An 18,741-nucleotide genomic window follows, 5' to 3' on the forward strand; every position below is an offset into this window, starting at 1 on the left:
TTGGCTTCTGCCGCACTCGATTTCACTCATCTCCATTGCATCGTCGGCCTTGAGACGAATGCCTGCAGTCGTACATCATCCTGCGTCTCGCAGTCAATCTTGTGTCGCAGAGCACGTTTTGACAGACGAGGTGGCTGCCCAGCGTTTGGTCGCGCATGCTTGCGAGCTCGCATCAGAACAGCCAAATCATAATCCTCAACCTGCTTACAAAATTCCTGCAGCTAATGCAGAAAGGATGATTTCAACAAGAAAATCTGTGTTCTTGGTGAACTCATCAGATGCACGTCAAAACAGCAGTGAACACGTCCAAAAACCCTATTATAATCAATCAGTAATTAGGAACTATATGGAGAGCTCCAGGCCCTTATAATTACAGTAAATCATTAGTCATAATCCAAACATGAGGAGGACGCTGACATAATGCCGTATCCTGTGTGGTATACTATTCTTTCCATGTTTGATTTGGGACCAAAAACCCTAGCTGACTAGTCTGTTTGGGAACTAAACATGTTCTTTGGAAGAGCGAAATGTTTTCCTCCATTTATTTGCAAGTCTAAATATCTATTTTACCTCATGTCCGCTTCATCTCCTCTGGGTTGTGTTGTTTGGGGGCTTCGCCAAAAGGTCTGAGATTAACCAGACTTTGGTGAAAGATTACGAAAAGTCACCCTGGACTGACTCTTATTAATAAACACACATTCAAGTACGTTGCAGGAGTCATTGAGTGTTTCCACTTAAACAGCACATTGTTTGTGTGTCCTATACGAATCATTCTCAGAGATAAAGGTTATTCGTTTCACACCGGTGGTGTTGGGTGTTAAGGTTTGCTTAACCTTTCAGGAACCTTTAATGGATTTAGCAAAAGTAATTATATGCTAGTTGCTCACAGACATTCCTCCATCAGTGCGAAGCTCTGGCCAATCTTAATTGCGAGTTGGCTGCCTTTGAGTGCAGATTATTCCATCCTGATTGAAGATTTCAGGTGGACTGTGATTTAACCTGTTCCGGGGTTTACATGTACCAACATATTTGTCTGAACAGCAATCAGACACGCAGGCCTGATCAATACATCACATACGTTAGTCGCCTTTTCGACTGCTGTATGAAATTATAAGGATATTTCCTATAAAGAAAAGTAGGTTATTTCTACTTTTGTTGCTGGGTGATTTGTAATTTTCGGTCAGTTTTGACTCTTCGGTACTGAATTTGCAGTTATTTTCTGGAAAGTGGGCCATGGCGCAATAGTCAGCAACACACTCTGGCACAAAAATAGACCCAAACACGTACAGGGCATGAGAAAACCCACACATGCATTTTCAAACCTCCAGGCCATGGAGGCCTGAAATTTCGGGTTTTCGTTTTATATAACTCAACTCTTATGACTCTATGCAAATAAAATTTCATACATTTTGGATCAAGATGCTTTCTTATTGTATTTCTGCTCTCACTAATATCAGGCGACACACTGGAGCCAACGCGGTGAACTGTTTTAGGCGCCATGCATCTTTGACAGTTTGGCCCTTCTTTTCTTGCTTGGTCACATTAACATTTCTTTCCACAAAGCGTGTCTGCTTACGTGGCACCTTTTTTTCCTAAAGAGGAAAAAAGTCATTCGCCCTTCAGAACAGCCACTGCAGCCATTTGGTTCCAGGCAAACTCTCACCTGTTGAATATGACGCTGAGCCATCACCTGTCACTATGGCGACCAAGAAATCTGACGAATGACTTGGTTTTGGCTGTGTCTATGTCAGGCTGGAGCTTTCACAGACAGAAGTGTTGCTGGTGTGTTCTGTGTACCTCACATGTTGGAAGCTTGCTCGGTGAAATCATCCGTCTGTTAACATAGTGTTAAGTTATCTACCAAGCTAACCTTAATCAAAACCAACGTGAGGCGTGTTTTTATCTCATCACACGAGTGCTTCATTCCAGCGCCCTGCCAATGCTTTTTCAGTAAGAACACCATGTGGACACGAGCCCTTATGTTGCCAAACACACAGGCCTTTATTTCTGTCTTGGAGACAAGCGAGCATTACAAAGACCCTCGCTTTAATGGCTTTGCACCTTCAGGCGCATTTGGCACAGCATCACAATACAATCCGCTTTACCCTCCCAAATATGTTTGGCATTGGGAAAAGCAAAATTAAATCTGTGTGGATGAGTTTTGAGGTTATAGCCAGGGACCATATCTGCTGTCTGAGGTAGATGTATTTTAAATTCCGAGGCGGCGGAGGCTTTGATTACTAACAGACATGCTAATTATTTTTCTGTTCTAATATGTCCTGACTGAGTTTCTAGATAGGCCACCGCCTGAACAGTCCTGCAAGTTAAGTCAATTCCAATATTTCAAAACGATAAGCAAGTAACTGGGGGCCACGATCCTATTGGATGTCACAGATGGTATGCAGAGAGGGGCGCATGTGCTCCTACGTGTCCTCTCATGCATCCTTACAAAAGTTTTTGTTTTTTGACACAGGCAGCAGTGATGTCCAATGGTGAGATCACAAAGCAAAGCTCAGTCCTCCAATGAAAAACGGCTGTAATATAAAACAGATGTTACCACATATCACTTCAATTCATAATTTATAGACCGACCTATAATTTTGGATTTATTATCACCACTCATATGGTGCATCTTATAAAGACTAAACAAGTGGTTGTGTCAGTTGCATAGACTTTACTTTCTTTTTAAAAAGGGAAATAAAGAACAAGTCTGGCCAGTAAATGGTTTTAGTGAGCAAATTTGTGGACACGCGCAGCACACAGTATAAAACATTGCACTTCAACTAAATTCTCCTGCAGTTCTGGACGTCCCCGAAGGATTATGGACTTTGAAGTGCCATGAAACAATCAAAAAATATTGTTTAAGTTACCCGATTTGCTGCTTTGGTCTTGCTAATGCAACTCCCTCTCTACAAGCAGTGACAATGGCTACAGCAGAGCGCGTTAGATGGATGAGGCACCTTGACTGAGATAGAAATGGTAAATATTGGCTAGCGAGCGACGCTAATCTCCGAACGCAGGGACACAGCCCATGGTTAATTTACCATCTGTTCAAGTAGAAAAGTTTTGCTCGGCTTGGTGGTTTGCTGATACATATGGTGTTGTTTTGTTGTTTAACACTTCACACATGGATGACTATTGGTACAATGAACCGTTGTTCACTGGTAAGTGTTTACATCTTTCTGTGGGGTATTGTAATGGACCAGCTCCGAGAGGGCTACAATGCAGTAATCACAGAGTGAGGTTGGCGAGCCATGTTGTGTAATTCAGACCGCAGAAGAAAGAATCCTTTCAGTCTTTGTCTGCAATACTTTTTATTTGTTAAAAAAGAAAACCCACCAGTGTCTTGGTGCTGTAAAAAATTGATTTAATGGTTTGTGGTGTCACCAACATGCCCAGAGAGGAACACTGGCACACACCCAAACACATCCAGACCGCACTCCAGCTGAGGTCTCTTTGGAGTCAACATCGCTCCGTACTTGAAGCATGCTGCCGAGCCGCCCAGAACCAAGCCAAGACTTCCAAAAAACCTGATGAGTTCTGGTGGTGGCCAGGCCAGGCCAGGCGGCGTGGTGACTCATATTTGGCATGTAGACCTTCAGATTTTAAGAAAGCCTTTGTAGGCTGTCAAGCAGAACTTCCAAGTCCACATGCATCCGTTGAGTCGTGTACTTACCGGTACACATTCCCCTTTTTTTCTTCTAGCTGTTCAAACTCAGAGAACATCTTTTTGTAAATTGCTCCTGTGATGTCATGACAATTCTATTCTGGTTGGAGCATCACTATGGAAACTTTGTTTGAGCGCTTTGTTAGCTAAGTATTAAAAGCTTTATTGTGTCGCAGACATACTGGTGCAAAGTAGCCAAGCGACTTTATGTCATTACTAGATTTTGTAGAAATGTGAGGGGTGATATCATTTTTGGGAATAAATTCAGTGATCTTCTTAAGAAAATTCATCTTCGCGTCCCAAACCAGTCATTTATAAAAAATATGAAACAAATTCCTCCTGTAGGTTCTCCAGTTTGTTCATTCTCAGCTTTAGACAGATCACCCAAGAAAATCTGCTCAAATATTTGCTTATTATTTGATTTTGCTCTTATCAGAGTGTTTCTCAGGCTTTCTCTGGGACCGAGGGCCAAGAAAGCGTAGCTTTGTGCCGCTAAAGATGGAGTGTAGCCATCAGAACTGCCTGGCAATACGAAACACTGTTGAAATGACTTTTCATCACGGTGCTCAACTTTAGACGTGCTCAGGATGCCACATCTGTTAAAAAAGTGCCATTAACAACATTCTGAGGTAAGTATAGCAGTTTTATTTATTCGCGCCTTCCTGATGTAGGAAAAATTTACTTCACGAAATGAGCTTGTGGCTACTTTCACCTAATTTCTCAGGGATCAGTTAAGAGCTGTGACACTGGCTTCCAACAATCACTCGAACACACTTCCTCAACATTGTTATTACTTCCGCATGTCCCCCATAACAGGGCTCAGACCTGTGCCAGCAGGAGGGAGTTTACCACCCGCGATAAGTGCTGTGCTGTGTGAACCTGGAATAGTTGTGTTTTCAGCAAACATGCACGCTGGAAAAGCCCCTTGCACCTTGACCTAATCAACAGATAAGCCAGTGGGTTCTCATACTGGGACTAAGTGGGTCACAGTTAGGATGCAAAATGAATTCATTAACTTAAAGACACAAAGAGAGGAGCATTCTAATATCTCTGGCCCTGTTGTGAAGCTGGTCACGCACTAGGTCTCTTTGCCATGTTGACTGTATAAGATGCTGTAAAACCTGCAAGCCCACCTGCTGTGAGCAAGGGGATCTCTGAATGTAAACATATTCAAGCTGTTGCTCAGGGCTTTTTTCATCCTGTCAATAATGTAAAAATGCCTTTTCAGATCAGACAAGCACTGTGCAAAAATAACACTGCTTGCAATGCAAGGCTGGGCCTAGTTTAAAAGCATAGTCAAGGTCACATGTGTTCTCTGTTCCGTTGTTCTTCTTATTAATCTAAACTTGTGAATAATTTTGGCATACTTATGCTATTTGAATGTTAATTCTTCTCCGCTCAGAATCTTTGTTTTTTAACACTGTTATTACCATGAGGTGTTACATTGGGCCCAATGAGGTTGGTAGAAAGATGGATGGGATGTAGAAGGACATCAAACAGTCAGCAGCATAAATATTTGCCCATTTATGTGTGGAGAAACCAGTGTGTGTGCTGCTTCTAAAATGACAGATTTCTGCGGTCATGTCTTAACCCTTTGATATGTGACCACAGAAATCTGCCCGGGATCCGTGTGGAGATTTCAATTAAATCCAAACATGAAAATGTGAAAAATCTTGTTTGCAAACTTGGATCAGATGCAAGGTTGGACAAAAGACTTCTTTGGCAGAAGATGGCACCGGGTCGGAGGCCCCACAGTTAATCCTCCAAAGGTATCAAAAGAGAGCAAAAATTGGCTACAACGATAGCAATCAAAACAACTTCTAAACCATGCACAATCCATCTTGAAATGAAATACACGACACCTCAGATTATAGTGAAATGGATATTGTATTGATCAGGTCATTAAACTAAAACTAATCTTGATAAGCCTTCTTTGAATTCATTGAATTCCAGTTAAAACTGCGCCGTGTACTAATGTCACGTCATAAATCATCAAAGCAAAATGCACAGTGACCCAAGCAAAAATAACATAACCTTAATTGTACTTAATGAGAGTTGGTCCACTGAATCATAGCAGCTTCAGTCCAGTATCAACAGAGCAAACGATGGTCATCAACCTTGATTGATTGGTGGAGAATTGAATAATATTTTTAAAAATGGAAAGCACTCGGCAGCTGTCACCTCTGGATTATTGGGGGAGAGAAGTGACATCGATATAAAAACAAAATGCCTGTTTCCTTGGTGTTTCGCTGTAAAAACATGTGTCTATATCACTGTGAATTTTGAGCCTCGGCGGATTTACGTAATCCTAAAAAAAAACACCAAAAATGAGATAATTACTTAATGGGTGGACTTTGCTGAGATCACAAAAAAAAAAATTAAAAATCACATTTTGCCCAAATAATGTAGTGTTTAATTTATTTATTTGAAAATAGGAACCAAGGATCTTAAAAAGTTTTGATTTGAAGAAGATTTCTAGGGGCCCTCAGCCATGAAAACATTAGGAAAGCATTAAAAGACATCCCATTTTAAAATTAGAACAATATTAAGTGTCATTATAAAGAACTAGCAGAACAACAAAACAAAGACTAAAATGTCATGATTTAATAAATGGGAATTTAAGTACAGTTAAGAGCATTCCTGAAAAAGAAACACTGAAACACAATAAAGACAGGAATTCTTGACCAAAACACCACTGCTTTTACCAAAAACTCATTAAACATTCCTAAATCCTGATGAGACGTTAAGCAAATACCGTGATCAATGCTGAGATTAAAAAGTGATCTTAGTGGAACATCACTGTCTGAGCAGCAGTTCTACTATAATAGAGGAGAGGAAAAACTAAATCCCTAAACATGGGGATTGAATTGTCACACAGAATATTTACAGTTTGTTTAGACAGACTATTGTTCAGTAAAGATTTATACACCAACATCGTCATTATGTTTATGTATAACCAGGTAAGGGGTCAAAATGATTGAACTAGAATAAATAATTAATATGTGTTCTTTGTCTGCTTTCCTTTGCAGTCATTATATTTTAATTTATTTTTTCTTGGCACTTGCCCCTTGCCTGCAGCTGGAACTTACCTTCTCTTTCATCATCCATTGACAGTATCACCAAACAAGACAAACTTGTTAGAAAATGACTTCAAAATATATTCTAATGCATTGTATTAAATTCACTTATTTTCTTTTTTCCAGATATCATTTCTTTACCATATCCCCATATTATAATAAAGAAAATACCTGTTTGTAAATAGTCAAAAACACCTTATATCAGCATTGCAATCAGTTGTATTAAAATGTAATGAAGTGACACCAAAGTGTGAGGCCTTGCTACTGAAGCCATTGTTTACACGATAGAAAGTGAATCACTAACAAATGAAACTCAGTTACACAGAATGAAAACAATAAAGCCGTGAGACTGAGTCATGTCATGCAGCGCAGCGCAGCAGGGAAAAAAAGGGAGGGTGAAGAAAAATGAATATTATGTGCAGCTGTTTTGTACTATCTTCCCACACAGGAAGTCAAACCAAACAAAAGAACTACAAGAAGAGAAAAATGCATGATAAAATCGTAATGGCATGGTATAATTAATCTTACTTGTAGGGCACCTTAATCTTGTAATCCAACTTTACTGGAAATATCCTGATGCAATATTAACACAGATGCGCAACAGAATGATTGTTTGTAACATTACCAAATAGACCCCTCCGTGAGGAATTCAGATTTGGGGAGCGTGTGCTAACATGTGAATTACTGGGGTGCTGAAAATACTTCTGAATTTTCTGGTTTTAGATCACCAGTTGGGCAGCAGCTGCTTAAAGCTGTGTGCCAGATCAAATGTTTACCCAGACTGAAATCACATCGATAAAAGAGAGGGGAATTTCATTGCGCTATAGTCATCAAGAAGCTCATTGGTCTTCTTGAACATTTGGCTTCTTTCTGCTGAAAGTCATCTGACATTTTAATCCTGCAGAGGGCAGAAAATTCCTGCCCATGCCCAGCCCCGTCCTGACAACACCAGCATCTCTACACTGGAAGGATTAAGGCCCGTTCACACCAAAAGTGGTTTGTGCACACAGCTTTTTTTAAAAACCCGGTAATAATTCCATTCCCACAGCCAAATGATATCTGTAATTTTTCTTACTGGTGAGTCTCATCAGACGTCATCCGGCCTGTGATGTCAGAAACGCACTGGAGAACCCAAGTCAAACAACATGGAAGGGCGCATGGATGCTAGCATGACTATACTTAGATTTCCAGATTTTCTTTCAAAGCATTCAAAGGAGCCTCATTAGAATTGCAAATTCACCCATCAACCCAGATGTAACATTCATACTGCTGCAGTCCGGAGGCAGAGCCGATAAAAATCCAGGTCTGCTGCAAGGTCATTTGACCCAGGAGTGAATACCGATCATACTCATTCCCACCAACTAAAAACAGCCAGATATTAGTGAGAGTTACCTGTTTTTTGGCCAGTGAGAGGGGGACTCTTGTTTAAACATTTAAGATTCTCTAATAAACCGTACTGCCAATGCTTACCACTTGGTATCCAGTCAATTAAACACATTTCTTGCAAGTTGAAGAAATGAGGTCAAAAAATAAAACTCAGACATGAGAGAACTTGGGTGGCTGCACATGTGGCATTTATTGCTGGTATTGATAAGGCAATAAACAACATCTCTGGATTCTATTTCTTATCCTCACTATTCCAGTGGGAAATGCTCAAAAAGAGCTGACACAAAACTCTAATTTGGACCTCTTTGTTTTTATTAGGACTTCTTTTTAAAGATGTGTTTGATTTAAATAGACAATTAAGTATTTACTCCTTCTCATACTGTATCTACCATGACCAGGAAACTGGATTCGGCCCAACTTGTGCTCGGTCATCCACTATGATCCTCAAAGGCGCCACAAGTTGTTTTTTTTTCCAGCCTTCCAATTTTTCAGTAAGTCAAATTCACACGGTGTTGTGTTGCAAAATATGCAACACAAAACCTTTCAGTCCTGTTGTTAATTAGAACCTCTGTCCCCATATTTCCCCCGGAGATGCTCGGCATAGTTTACACCATGTTCAAGAACAGTTTGCTATGTGTCACAGTGTGCTCAGGGTTTGAATTTATGTGAAATCCAAAGATAGAACGCTGCCTGCTCGAGCTGAATTCTCCAATGGCACAGCAGATGATCAAGCGATGTCCACCCGTAATTCTGTCATCAGGCATTAAGGAAAAAATGGCGCCACAGCCACATGAAAACACTGGCGCAACTGAGAAAATTACAATTCATCTTTCTGCCTTTATACCATCGCATATTTTATGTCTAAGCCCTCGGTTTAAAGGATGAGTAAATCATAAGTTGTCTTTGATGCCCCACTTGCATTCAACATTGACCTCTTACAATCTTCTCTCATTTGCAACAAATACCACAGCCACATTTTAAAGAGGTAGTCAGCAAGTCAAAATCACCAATGGCGCTGAAGGTAGAACAAATAGGTCCTATGATCCCTATATTCCCTTCTGGCCAGAATCAACACCTCTGGCCGATCTATCACAACAGAATGGAAAGAAAGAGGATGTCACAGAAACAGGTAGTTACTAACCAACACTATATGGACATAAGTTTGAGAAAGGCTGCAGGAATAGTTACGTAAGAAAAACTGGCATTATATACAAACATCTGGCTGGAGTTTCATTATAGAAAAACCCACGTGATGCCTGATGGGAGCGGAGCAGAGGTTAAAAAAGGATAAAAATCAATGGAGCACCATGCAGTAATAGCTTTCATCTTTAAAGATGCAAACACCGATATTGCACTTTCTGTAATTACATTTCCATCCATCATGTGTGTTCCAGTCACACTTTCTATTCATTGAAAATAAATCCTTCAGGACTCTTGAAAGCATTTCTAAATGTTAGGAACGCTTTCCAAATCTGCAAAGAATTTCTTGTCCAAATATACAATTGATTTTTAGCAGAGGTTCACTTTTGTGGAACAGGGTGGCAGCAAAAAAGGAGGAAGAGGGAACACTTCCTGGTGGAACAGATGCACCATTCAATAGTAGAGGCTTTTTCCTGACATTCCCTTTGGCATATTGTTGCAGTTGTCACACACATTCACAACGTTGGCCCGTTAATTTCTGGATGTAGTTCTTGGCAGGGGAACGGGAATGCTTAATGGTGCAAAACTAGTGCGTAATGTCCAAGATATGTTCACTGAGCACACTCAGGAAGGGTTTGGCATTATTGTTCTCTATGTGAGATAATTAACTTGCCTTTGCCAGCTTGGTTACAATTTGACAACTTCTAGCATGGTGTGCAGCCCATTATATACTGGTTCAATTAGTGCGTTCAGTCTGGGCTTGAAGACTTGATGATTAAAAAGGTGCTACTACAGTAAATCATTATATTTCATTTATTCATTTCTTTCTCCACCAACTCAATTATTAATGCTCTGCCTATAATTTACTCAGAAGTTGCTTCAAAAACAGAAGGGAGTCAGCATTATCAAGCATATGACGGTAATTTGAGGTGTAATATTAGGATTGACCACTTTATTATCATGTTTTATAAATTCCCCTGCAACATTGAGAGATTTTAGCTCTTTCAAAGAGATTTTAGCTGTTGAGCAAATGCAACAGTTTTGGCTCGGACTGAATCATGTTTTCTGGACTGAGATGATTTCAACAACAGATAAAAACTTTATGATTCTAAACACGTGTGTTTCAAATGTGGCCTTGACTGATCCAGATTGCCACATCAATTGTTTTTTCTTTTAGTTAACTAAAAACATACTATCTTGGTTTATGACTTCAGACCAGCTTACATCCACATGAATTCTGTCTGATAATTGACTTGAAAATGCAACATTGTTGCGCAGCAAATGACAAACACAAAGGCCCCTTGTTAATTATGCTGTACTAACACAAGTCAACTACAAAATCACACCCAGAAAAGCAAGGAGTGTGTATTAGTTGTTTTCACCATATTTTTGCCATCTGTCACTCAATTTGGGTTCAATGTAGAAAAGTTCTATTTGAAACTTGCGAGTGGGCCAGTTGAGGAAGTTCAGAAATGAAATATGGCTTGACACAAACCTTTGAATTCCCTATTATAAGCAGGTCACAGCTTGAACACACTAAGTATTTTGATAGTCAGGAGTCTGGAGTGCAGCTGAGTACCCCTGCTCTTTTCATCTTATCTATTGAATGCTGGTGGCCCTGGGGCACCGCTCCTCCTGATCTGATGTCAGAAGGATTAGTGTCACGCTTCTGTTAACTTTTACAAAAGAATAATTAGGACTGCTGTCATTTCTAAGCAGGAATATTAAAGGTTCAGATTTAGCTTTAATGATTCTCAGCTGTTTTTGACTCACAGAAAGTTAACTCTGCGGCCCAGGATGCATGAAGCAGCCTCACTGATTATTATGTGTCAGCTTGTGTGTAGGTTGGGCCTAAAGATCTGTTAACTTCGCCCACATGCTGTTCTTCCTCCTCCACACTTGCACCATGATGGACGGCTCTATGCTGATACTGTTTGCTCTTGTTCATTTGCAAATAATAAATAATAAAATTGTGGGGCTCCGCCTTTTCATTGTGTTGCAACTTTTAAAGCCAGTCGTAACACGAATGAACTGTTTAAATATATTTCTCTGATTGAGCATCTTGCATACATTGTGCAGAGTTGTTGCTTTGTTACTGCTGTGAAGGTTTTTGGCATACTAATACCATGTCTACAAACTGCCACCCCCTACTGATATGGAGAAGATGAATAATGTCGCAGATTTATGGTTATTTGTTTTACTCTTGGTGGCGTACTCCATCTATAACTGTTTGTTCAGACTGTAACACAAGAGCTTACACAGAGGAGAGAGAATATCTAAGGTTTAAGCTGTCTGAGGATGAATCGCAAATTCCTAATGAGGAGCAGAAAGCGGGTTGGACTCATGAAGCCTTCATGAGCTTCTTGAATAATAAAATTATAACTATTGGAGAGAAAATCACTCAGGTTGTCCCAATAGCTGCTTGTCAGGCATCAGGTATCTTGGCTCTAGAAACATCTAAAACATTTCCAAAGAACCCTTAATTAGAACGTATAAACCTTTCAGAGATATTAGTAGCTCTCCAGTAAGTCCTGCATATGTCTTTTGGACCCCATTCCAACAATTTACTGTGGAATATTTTTCCCTTGATTGGCATTTTTTTCCTAACCAGATTATTTTTTGTTACCAACATTCTATGAACCCCTGACTTAAAAATCAAGCAAATTCCTTAAAAAACCTTCACGTGATCCAAATAGGTTAGCAACCTATAGGCCTGTATCAAACTTTACTTTTATTTTCAACATTTTTGAGGAGATCGTGATGAATTGACTACCTGCAGAGAAAATGTGTTTGAAATATGTCATAAAGTTTCACAGTTATGCTGATGATACACAGCTGTACTTGTCTATGAACAGTTGGTCAAACCTCAGGCTTGTCTTATGGACATAAAGTCTTTGAAGACATCATATTTCTTTCTTTTTAATTCAGACAAGAATGAAGTCATTGTGTTTGATCCCAAACTCATCAGGAATAGATTAACAGATTTCTCTAGATGGCATTTCTTTAGCCTCTGCTTTGTCTGTGAGGAATCTTGGAGTAACATGTGAACATTTGAAGATCTGTCTTCAGAGTGCCTTTTTTCATTGTGCAACATTGCAAAGTTTAGGAGTGTATTGACCAGACTGCTACACATGTGCCTTCCTCCATTGCATTATTTTTTATTTAATTTAATTTCACTTGGCTATTCCAACATTTAAACGCTCACTCCTGCTGTTCAACTATCTTTCAGCAGCTGCTAATACACACAACCAGCTCTGAAGAGCACACATTGCAGACGGATCTATTTGTAAAAAACATCTGAGAGCTGAGCAGACATCTGTTGTAGTTAACTTTGCCTGTAATTATGTTAGACCGCTAGCTGAATTTGTTACAACATTACAATGACCCGGCAGCGAGTGACCTCAGAGAAAGAATCACTGCAGGCGAGACACCTCGGCTCAAATAGTCAGGCCAAAACACGGAAAACATGGCTGCAGAACATGCTGGGACATGGTAATGCCTTCCAGACTAGAGGAGGCCACACTGAGGACAGAAGATGCAGAGGATTCATAGCAGCTCTGAGGAGGGCTAAGACTTTAGCACTGACAGGAAAGACAAGACAAATATAAGAAGAGTAACAACAGGAAATGTAATGTTGTTGGTGGAGTCACATCTTAAATTAACAAGGCAATTAAATCTGAACTGAGCTTGATGGTTGCCATTTTGTGGAATACTAGATAAATATCAGTCCTATTAAAATGTCTATAATGGTGCTAGAGAGGGTTGCCCAGTGATACAAAAGGCTGTTGGTTCTATCCCTGCACACTACATGTGAGCTTGAGCAAGAAATGGAACCCCAAAGTAGCTCCTAAAGACAGCTCAAACAAGACTAGAACATCTAGGATTAGCATATAGCATTAGCAAACTAATTAGATCCAGATTATCAGTCAAAAGATCAAAATAATTTATGCATAATGTATAGCTCCGTGTACATGCATAAACCACAGTTTACATGTGAGCTGCACTTTAGTCTGTTGTTAATCCTTTCAGCAGATTTGAAAATCTATATCATTCCTGTAACATCTAGTTTTAAATTTAAAGTTGTGGACAGATCACTGAAGCAGGTCTAGAGGAGGTCGATCAAGCCTTTCCTCTTTGTTCATCACCTTGATACATCCTCAGGTAGCAATTTCCTGGAAACTTTATAATCTCTTCACATCATCTCAACACTCCCATGTTTAGTAAGCAGGGAATTTATGTAAACAGAAAATCTATTTTAGAGTCAGTAAATCACTTCATAGCTAGTTTTGTCTCAAGCGGAACACAAATGACTCATTTGCTGGCACTGAACTCTCTCAACAAACACTGTCTGCATGTTAAGATGAAATAAAATTATCCTCTGGCATGCTGTAAAACAACCCTTAAAGAAAAATCCACAAGGCTCTCATTGCTATCGATAAATTAATGTGAGCAGATAACTATAAAGAAAAGATCAAGGAATCAAAAATAATCTCCAACAAAAGCAGAACGCATTTTGGGCCAGTGGGATTTCTGCCCACATCCTGTCCAGATGAATGCACAGTTCTTGATAAAAGTAGGTGCTCGTCTTCAGCTACGCAATAAACAGTTGCACAACAAATTCCTGTCTGGATAAATCTCAGGTCCACCTAAAATTTATGCATTTGGATGATACCGGGAAGCTGGAGAAGCTGAGCTTGGACTGCAAGTCCTAATATCAGGAACATCTAAAAGTGGACATGAACACAAACAGGTGATGACCAATCAGGCACGTTTGACCATCTCTGACTTCATATGTTCAATAACCTGACAGTTTTACACATATGGATCACGGTTATAGTCTCAGCTTAGACGTTATCCTGATTGCTCTTTAGTTTTTTGGTGGTGGTGGTGTTGGTGTGTGTGTGGTTGGGGCTGTTTGAACTGTTTCCAAAGGTCAATCAAGTCAGATATCATACTTGTAGCTCACAGTATGATTTGAGACTGATTGGCCTTCACAGAGTCTGATTGCTCTTGCTTAAACTACAACCTGCAAACATAGCAAGGTTGATGTTCATGATTGTGCACAATCGTTTGTGCATCTCCAAACATACACATAGCCTGGTATAATATTGCATCGTACTATGAGACCATAAATAGCATAAGCCCTTTGCAGCAGGGTGTGTTTTGGGAACATGCTCACACGGGTCTACAAACATGGGATACTTTCTGCTTTTGGGATCTACTTTTTCAGACTCATTGACAGTTCCTGCTCTCTGATCTCCTATAACCACAATGTTATTGTTGGGCCGGTTCCACTGCTTTTCATCTGTTTTAATCGCCGTGTTTAACCTCTGCAGAGCAATCTATCAAGACGTCTTGTCTCCGAGGGGCAACGGAGGTCTATGGAGGATTGTGGGCCGACAGATATATGACTTGCTTATATTCTGAAGGGAATAAGCAGGCTAATGCAGAAAATCCTTTCAGATAACATTAAAACAGAAAAAGACACCCAAGCAGCTTCATTTGCATAACAATTTCTCATGTGGTTTCATACTGCACAACACACATGGAAATTCAGTCACTCTGTAGTTCTCATGGTGACTGAATTTCAAACTCATTAATCATTCGGTAAAAAGCATCACAAGTCATCACAAAAGAACTGTAAAGTGATATTAAATAACTGTTGCAACCACTTGTATTGTTCTAGACAACATGCAGGCATTAAAAAAAGGGTTCTCTATTTCGCAGCTGTATGAAATTACATTCATTTTTGCAGAGTGATGTTGTGACAAGCTGAGCTTGACAAATGAGGAAAATGTAAATAAATATTGCAGGATGCAAACACAGAGGAAGCTATTAGAAGAGAATGACAGTATTTATCTCGTTGCATGGTGGCTGAATTTTTGATGTCGCTGGATAAGCAATCAGGCTTTTGGGTTAACCTTTGACCTCTTCCTTGTTGGCCTACATCTTGACGTCACCGGTCAGTGGTCCAGAAACTTTGAAACGCAACGTATGTAATTATTTATGCTCTTAGAAACTGGCAACACCAAAGCAAAAGTATAAATCCTTTTAGCTGATAGAAAAATATCTGGCAAATAATTTAGAAACATTTCTTATTACATGTCAATCAATCAATCAATCAATCAATCAATCAATCAATCAATCAATCAATCAATCAATCAATCTATCAATCTTTATTTATATAGCATCTGTTACAATCAAATGCAATCACAGCAGCAAGGTAAAACTCCCCTTTAACAGGAAGAAACCTTGAGCAGGACCAGGTTCATGTAGGGGGACCCTCCTGCTGAGGGCTGTAACCAATTAATGGCATTTTTAGAACTGAGATATTAAAACAATATTTTACACAGCCATGCTGACATCCATGCCAGCGGTATAATCACATTTCACCTGTCTGAAAAATGAAAGTCAAGGAATATTTGAAATAAAAAGACCAAGTGAATGGAATCCATCTATTACAGCATTTCCTAATGACTCAGCGTTCATGATATGGAATATATGCACCTTTCAGTGGGGCAGACGGGACTCTTTTTCAACAGTTTTAGGTGTGACACACTGTATCACAGAATTTAAAGATCAAGCTAGCGCAGGCATTTTTTTAACATCTTGCAATGAAAGTATAAAAAAAAATCTTGATCTGTAATAAATTCTTAAATCAACAAATAAAAACAATTTAAAGCAGCTCTACAGCACAGAGAGCTGAGTCTCTGGTGTCTGTCTACCCTTCTTACAAGTCTGTGTTGTTTCATGTGGCAGTTTGAACTTTCCAACTCCTATAATCAACGATAAAACTAAAGATTTTCTTTAATCAAATCCTGAAATATGTGATGCAGACAGGGGCAGTTTAGATCAGTTAGGATGAGTGACCCACTTAGACCAGAAACCCTTTGGAAACACAAGCTCACACAGCCCAGAGGATGACAGCCGGCTCTAACATGTAACTCATTTGGAATATGAGACGTTATGTATTCTGTTTTGTTTTCAGGCTTTTTTAGTAATGGCTAGACTTTTGATTTCAAAATAAACCTTGTGTTGGCCAATTAAATCAATTGGACATGTGCGTGTGTGTGTGCTTATAAGTATGTGTTGTTTTGGATATATTGTGGATTATACTAGTGCTTTCTGGTTTTGTGTCTCTAGTCCTAGTCAAACAAACCAGTCACACTACTTATTATCAGTCTAGGGTTTCCAACAGCTGCATTGGTTATTAACAAGACACAGGAAAATTAACAGTTGCTTTGGGCCTTAAATTGCTGGGATGGTGTCAAAAAAACAAATGTAGACATAAAATGAGCTATGTTTTAGTTTGCTTATCATTTAGCATTCATATCAATCTTAAAATATCTTATTTATCCAGCACGAAGCTCAAATGCTCTAAACTTGACCTTATCTAGCTTCATGTTTGACCTTAACTCTTAATTAGACAGGTAGACTAAACATCTTTGTGTGGTGACCAGAGGACGACCATGTGACTAGGACAGGAACTGACCTCTCCAAAATAGTTTTATCACCAGGCTACAGATGTCTTATCGATGTATTCAACACTTTCAGAGCTGCAATAACATCTTCCAACATCCTTGATTATTCTATGAGGCAACTTCTAAGTTTTACCGGTTTAAACAGAGGCCACGAGTGAAGGGAGCTTTTCTGTGTGGAGTTTGCCTGTTCTTCCAGTGTCTACAGGTTCTCGACAGGTACTGGAGATTCCTCCTACACATTTGAGGGATGCGTGAATTGGCCTGAGCATGAATGTTTGCTGTCCATTAACCCTGCGAGGAGCTGTTAACTTAGCATCAATAATGCTTGGATGGACCTTGATTTCGCACTAAGTCGTGTCCCTGGGTTTATCTGGGTACCAAGAAGCATGTTGTGAGTGGCTGTGTGTTCCTGTTCAGCTGCCAAAAACGACAACACTTGTTTGTATTTGCCAAGTAGAACTTCCCTGTAATGGCCGCTCTTAATGGAATCAAGAGAGGACTGACAGATTTCAGAGCTGCTGCAAATATGAAGGTTCTTGTGATCATTATGTTTTGATGTTATGATTTATTGTGTAGTGTGCTTCTTGAGCTCATCTTTTTAATACATTAGTAAATGTAAATGAATGTTTTTGGGGGTGTTTACATTCAGTTTTCATCTTATTTGGATCTATTTTTTGCTTGTTTTAAAGTTGATCCTGAAAACTAAAAGAAAAACGCCTCCCGTCATGAAGCTGTTGGTTTTGATTGCAGATGTCTTAATACAGCTGTTATGGATAAGCATGAAGTCATTTTTCATCAGTCATCAATCAAAATCCTGCCCATCACAGTTATCATTTCATCATGTTATGGTAAATGCCAAACTTTGAAAATGTAATGTTAAGCATATTTACTTGTTTGAGCAAAATCGTAATAAAAACCAGGACTTTATAGCGGAACAAAGACTCAACCAAAGGTAAACATCATTCGCAAAGAATGTGAAAGTACTCGGTCTACAAATTGCAAAATGTGTCACTATTTCATTAATTTATGCACACAAGTTTTATTTCCAACCACATTATCCCTGAAGTAGACCAATAACTCCTCTTTATGTCAGATAGCAGCTGGACCCCACATTAGGAAGACAGATTTTATCGGTTCAAGCGGTCGCATCTCGCTCACTTGGCAATGCTCATTCCACTTTTCAGTAGTTGAATATGAATCTTACACAGAGTCCTGTGGAGGCCAGAGTATAGGTGAGGTCAAACTACAAACAAGTCTGAACCAGAGGCATCGCACTATAGCGCTCATGTTATTACATCGGTATGACATATAATCCTGACAATAATGTTTAAGGTAGTGTTCAAACACACATATGACCCATTCATTCATCTCCATCACTTTGTATACAATGAATGTGATTGCATACATTATGTCATTATGCAAACCCGTCACATCCAATAAAAAACATGAAGATTGCTGACAGAGGAAGAATTTACTAAAAGACTAAACAAAGTTATAAATACACAATGGCCCATTTTTGTTCCAAAGTGTTGTGTTGCTCTCCAGATGAATATTTCTTCCTTTAAATTAAATTCCCAGAATAAGGGAAATCTATAATTCTCTTGACAACCAGCTGAGGCCTCCGGTTGTTAGTGCAGCTGTAGCCGTGTTACTGGAAGCGCAAGAAGCTCATCAGTAAATTCTGATTACACAAATCATACGCAGCTTACAAGCATTCAAAATGCCTGCTGCAGTTCTTTCCATGTGTCATCTTCTTTTAGAAGGAAAAGACCTAAAACCCTTTCTTTCACGTTCGCTGAATGTCAATAAGACATACGAGTCCACAGAGTCAATAAAACGAAGGAGCCATTGATGAAGAAGCTGTATTAACACATGCTTGTGATTTAACTATATTTTAGGCATGAAAAAGAACCTAATGTAGATCAAACACAGTTAGACATCCTCATCATGTCTGGCTGAGGATGCTAAATGAACACTAACATGATTCAAA

This window comes from Takifugu rubripes, chromosome 11, assembly GCF_901000725.2.
Source record: "Takifugu rubripes chromosome 11, fTakRub1.2, whole genome shotgun sequence".
Lineage (NCBI taxonomy): Eukaryota > Metazoa > Chordata > Actinopteri > Tetraodontiformes > Tetraodontidae > Takifugu > Takifugu rubripes.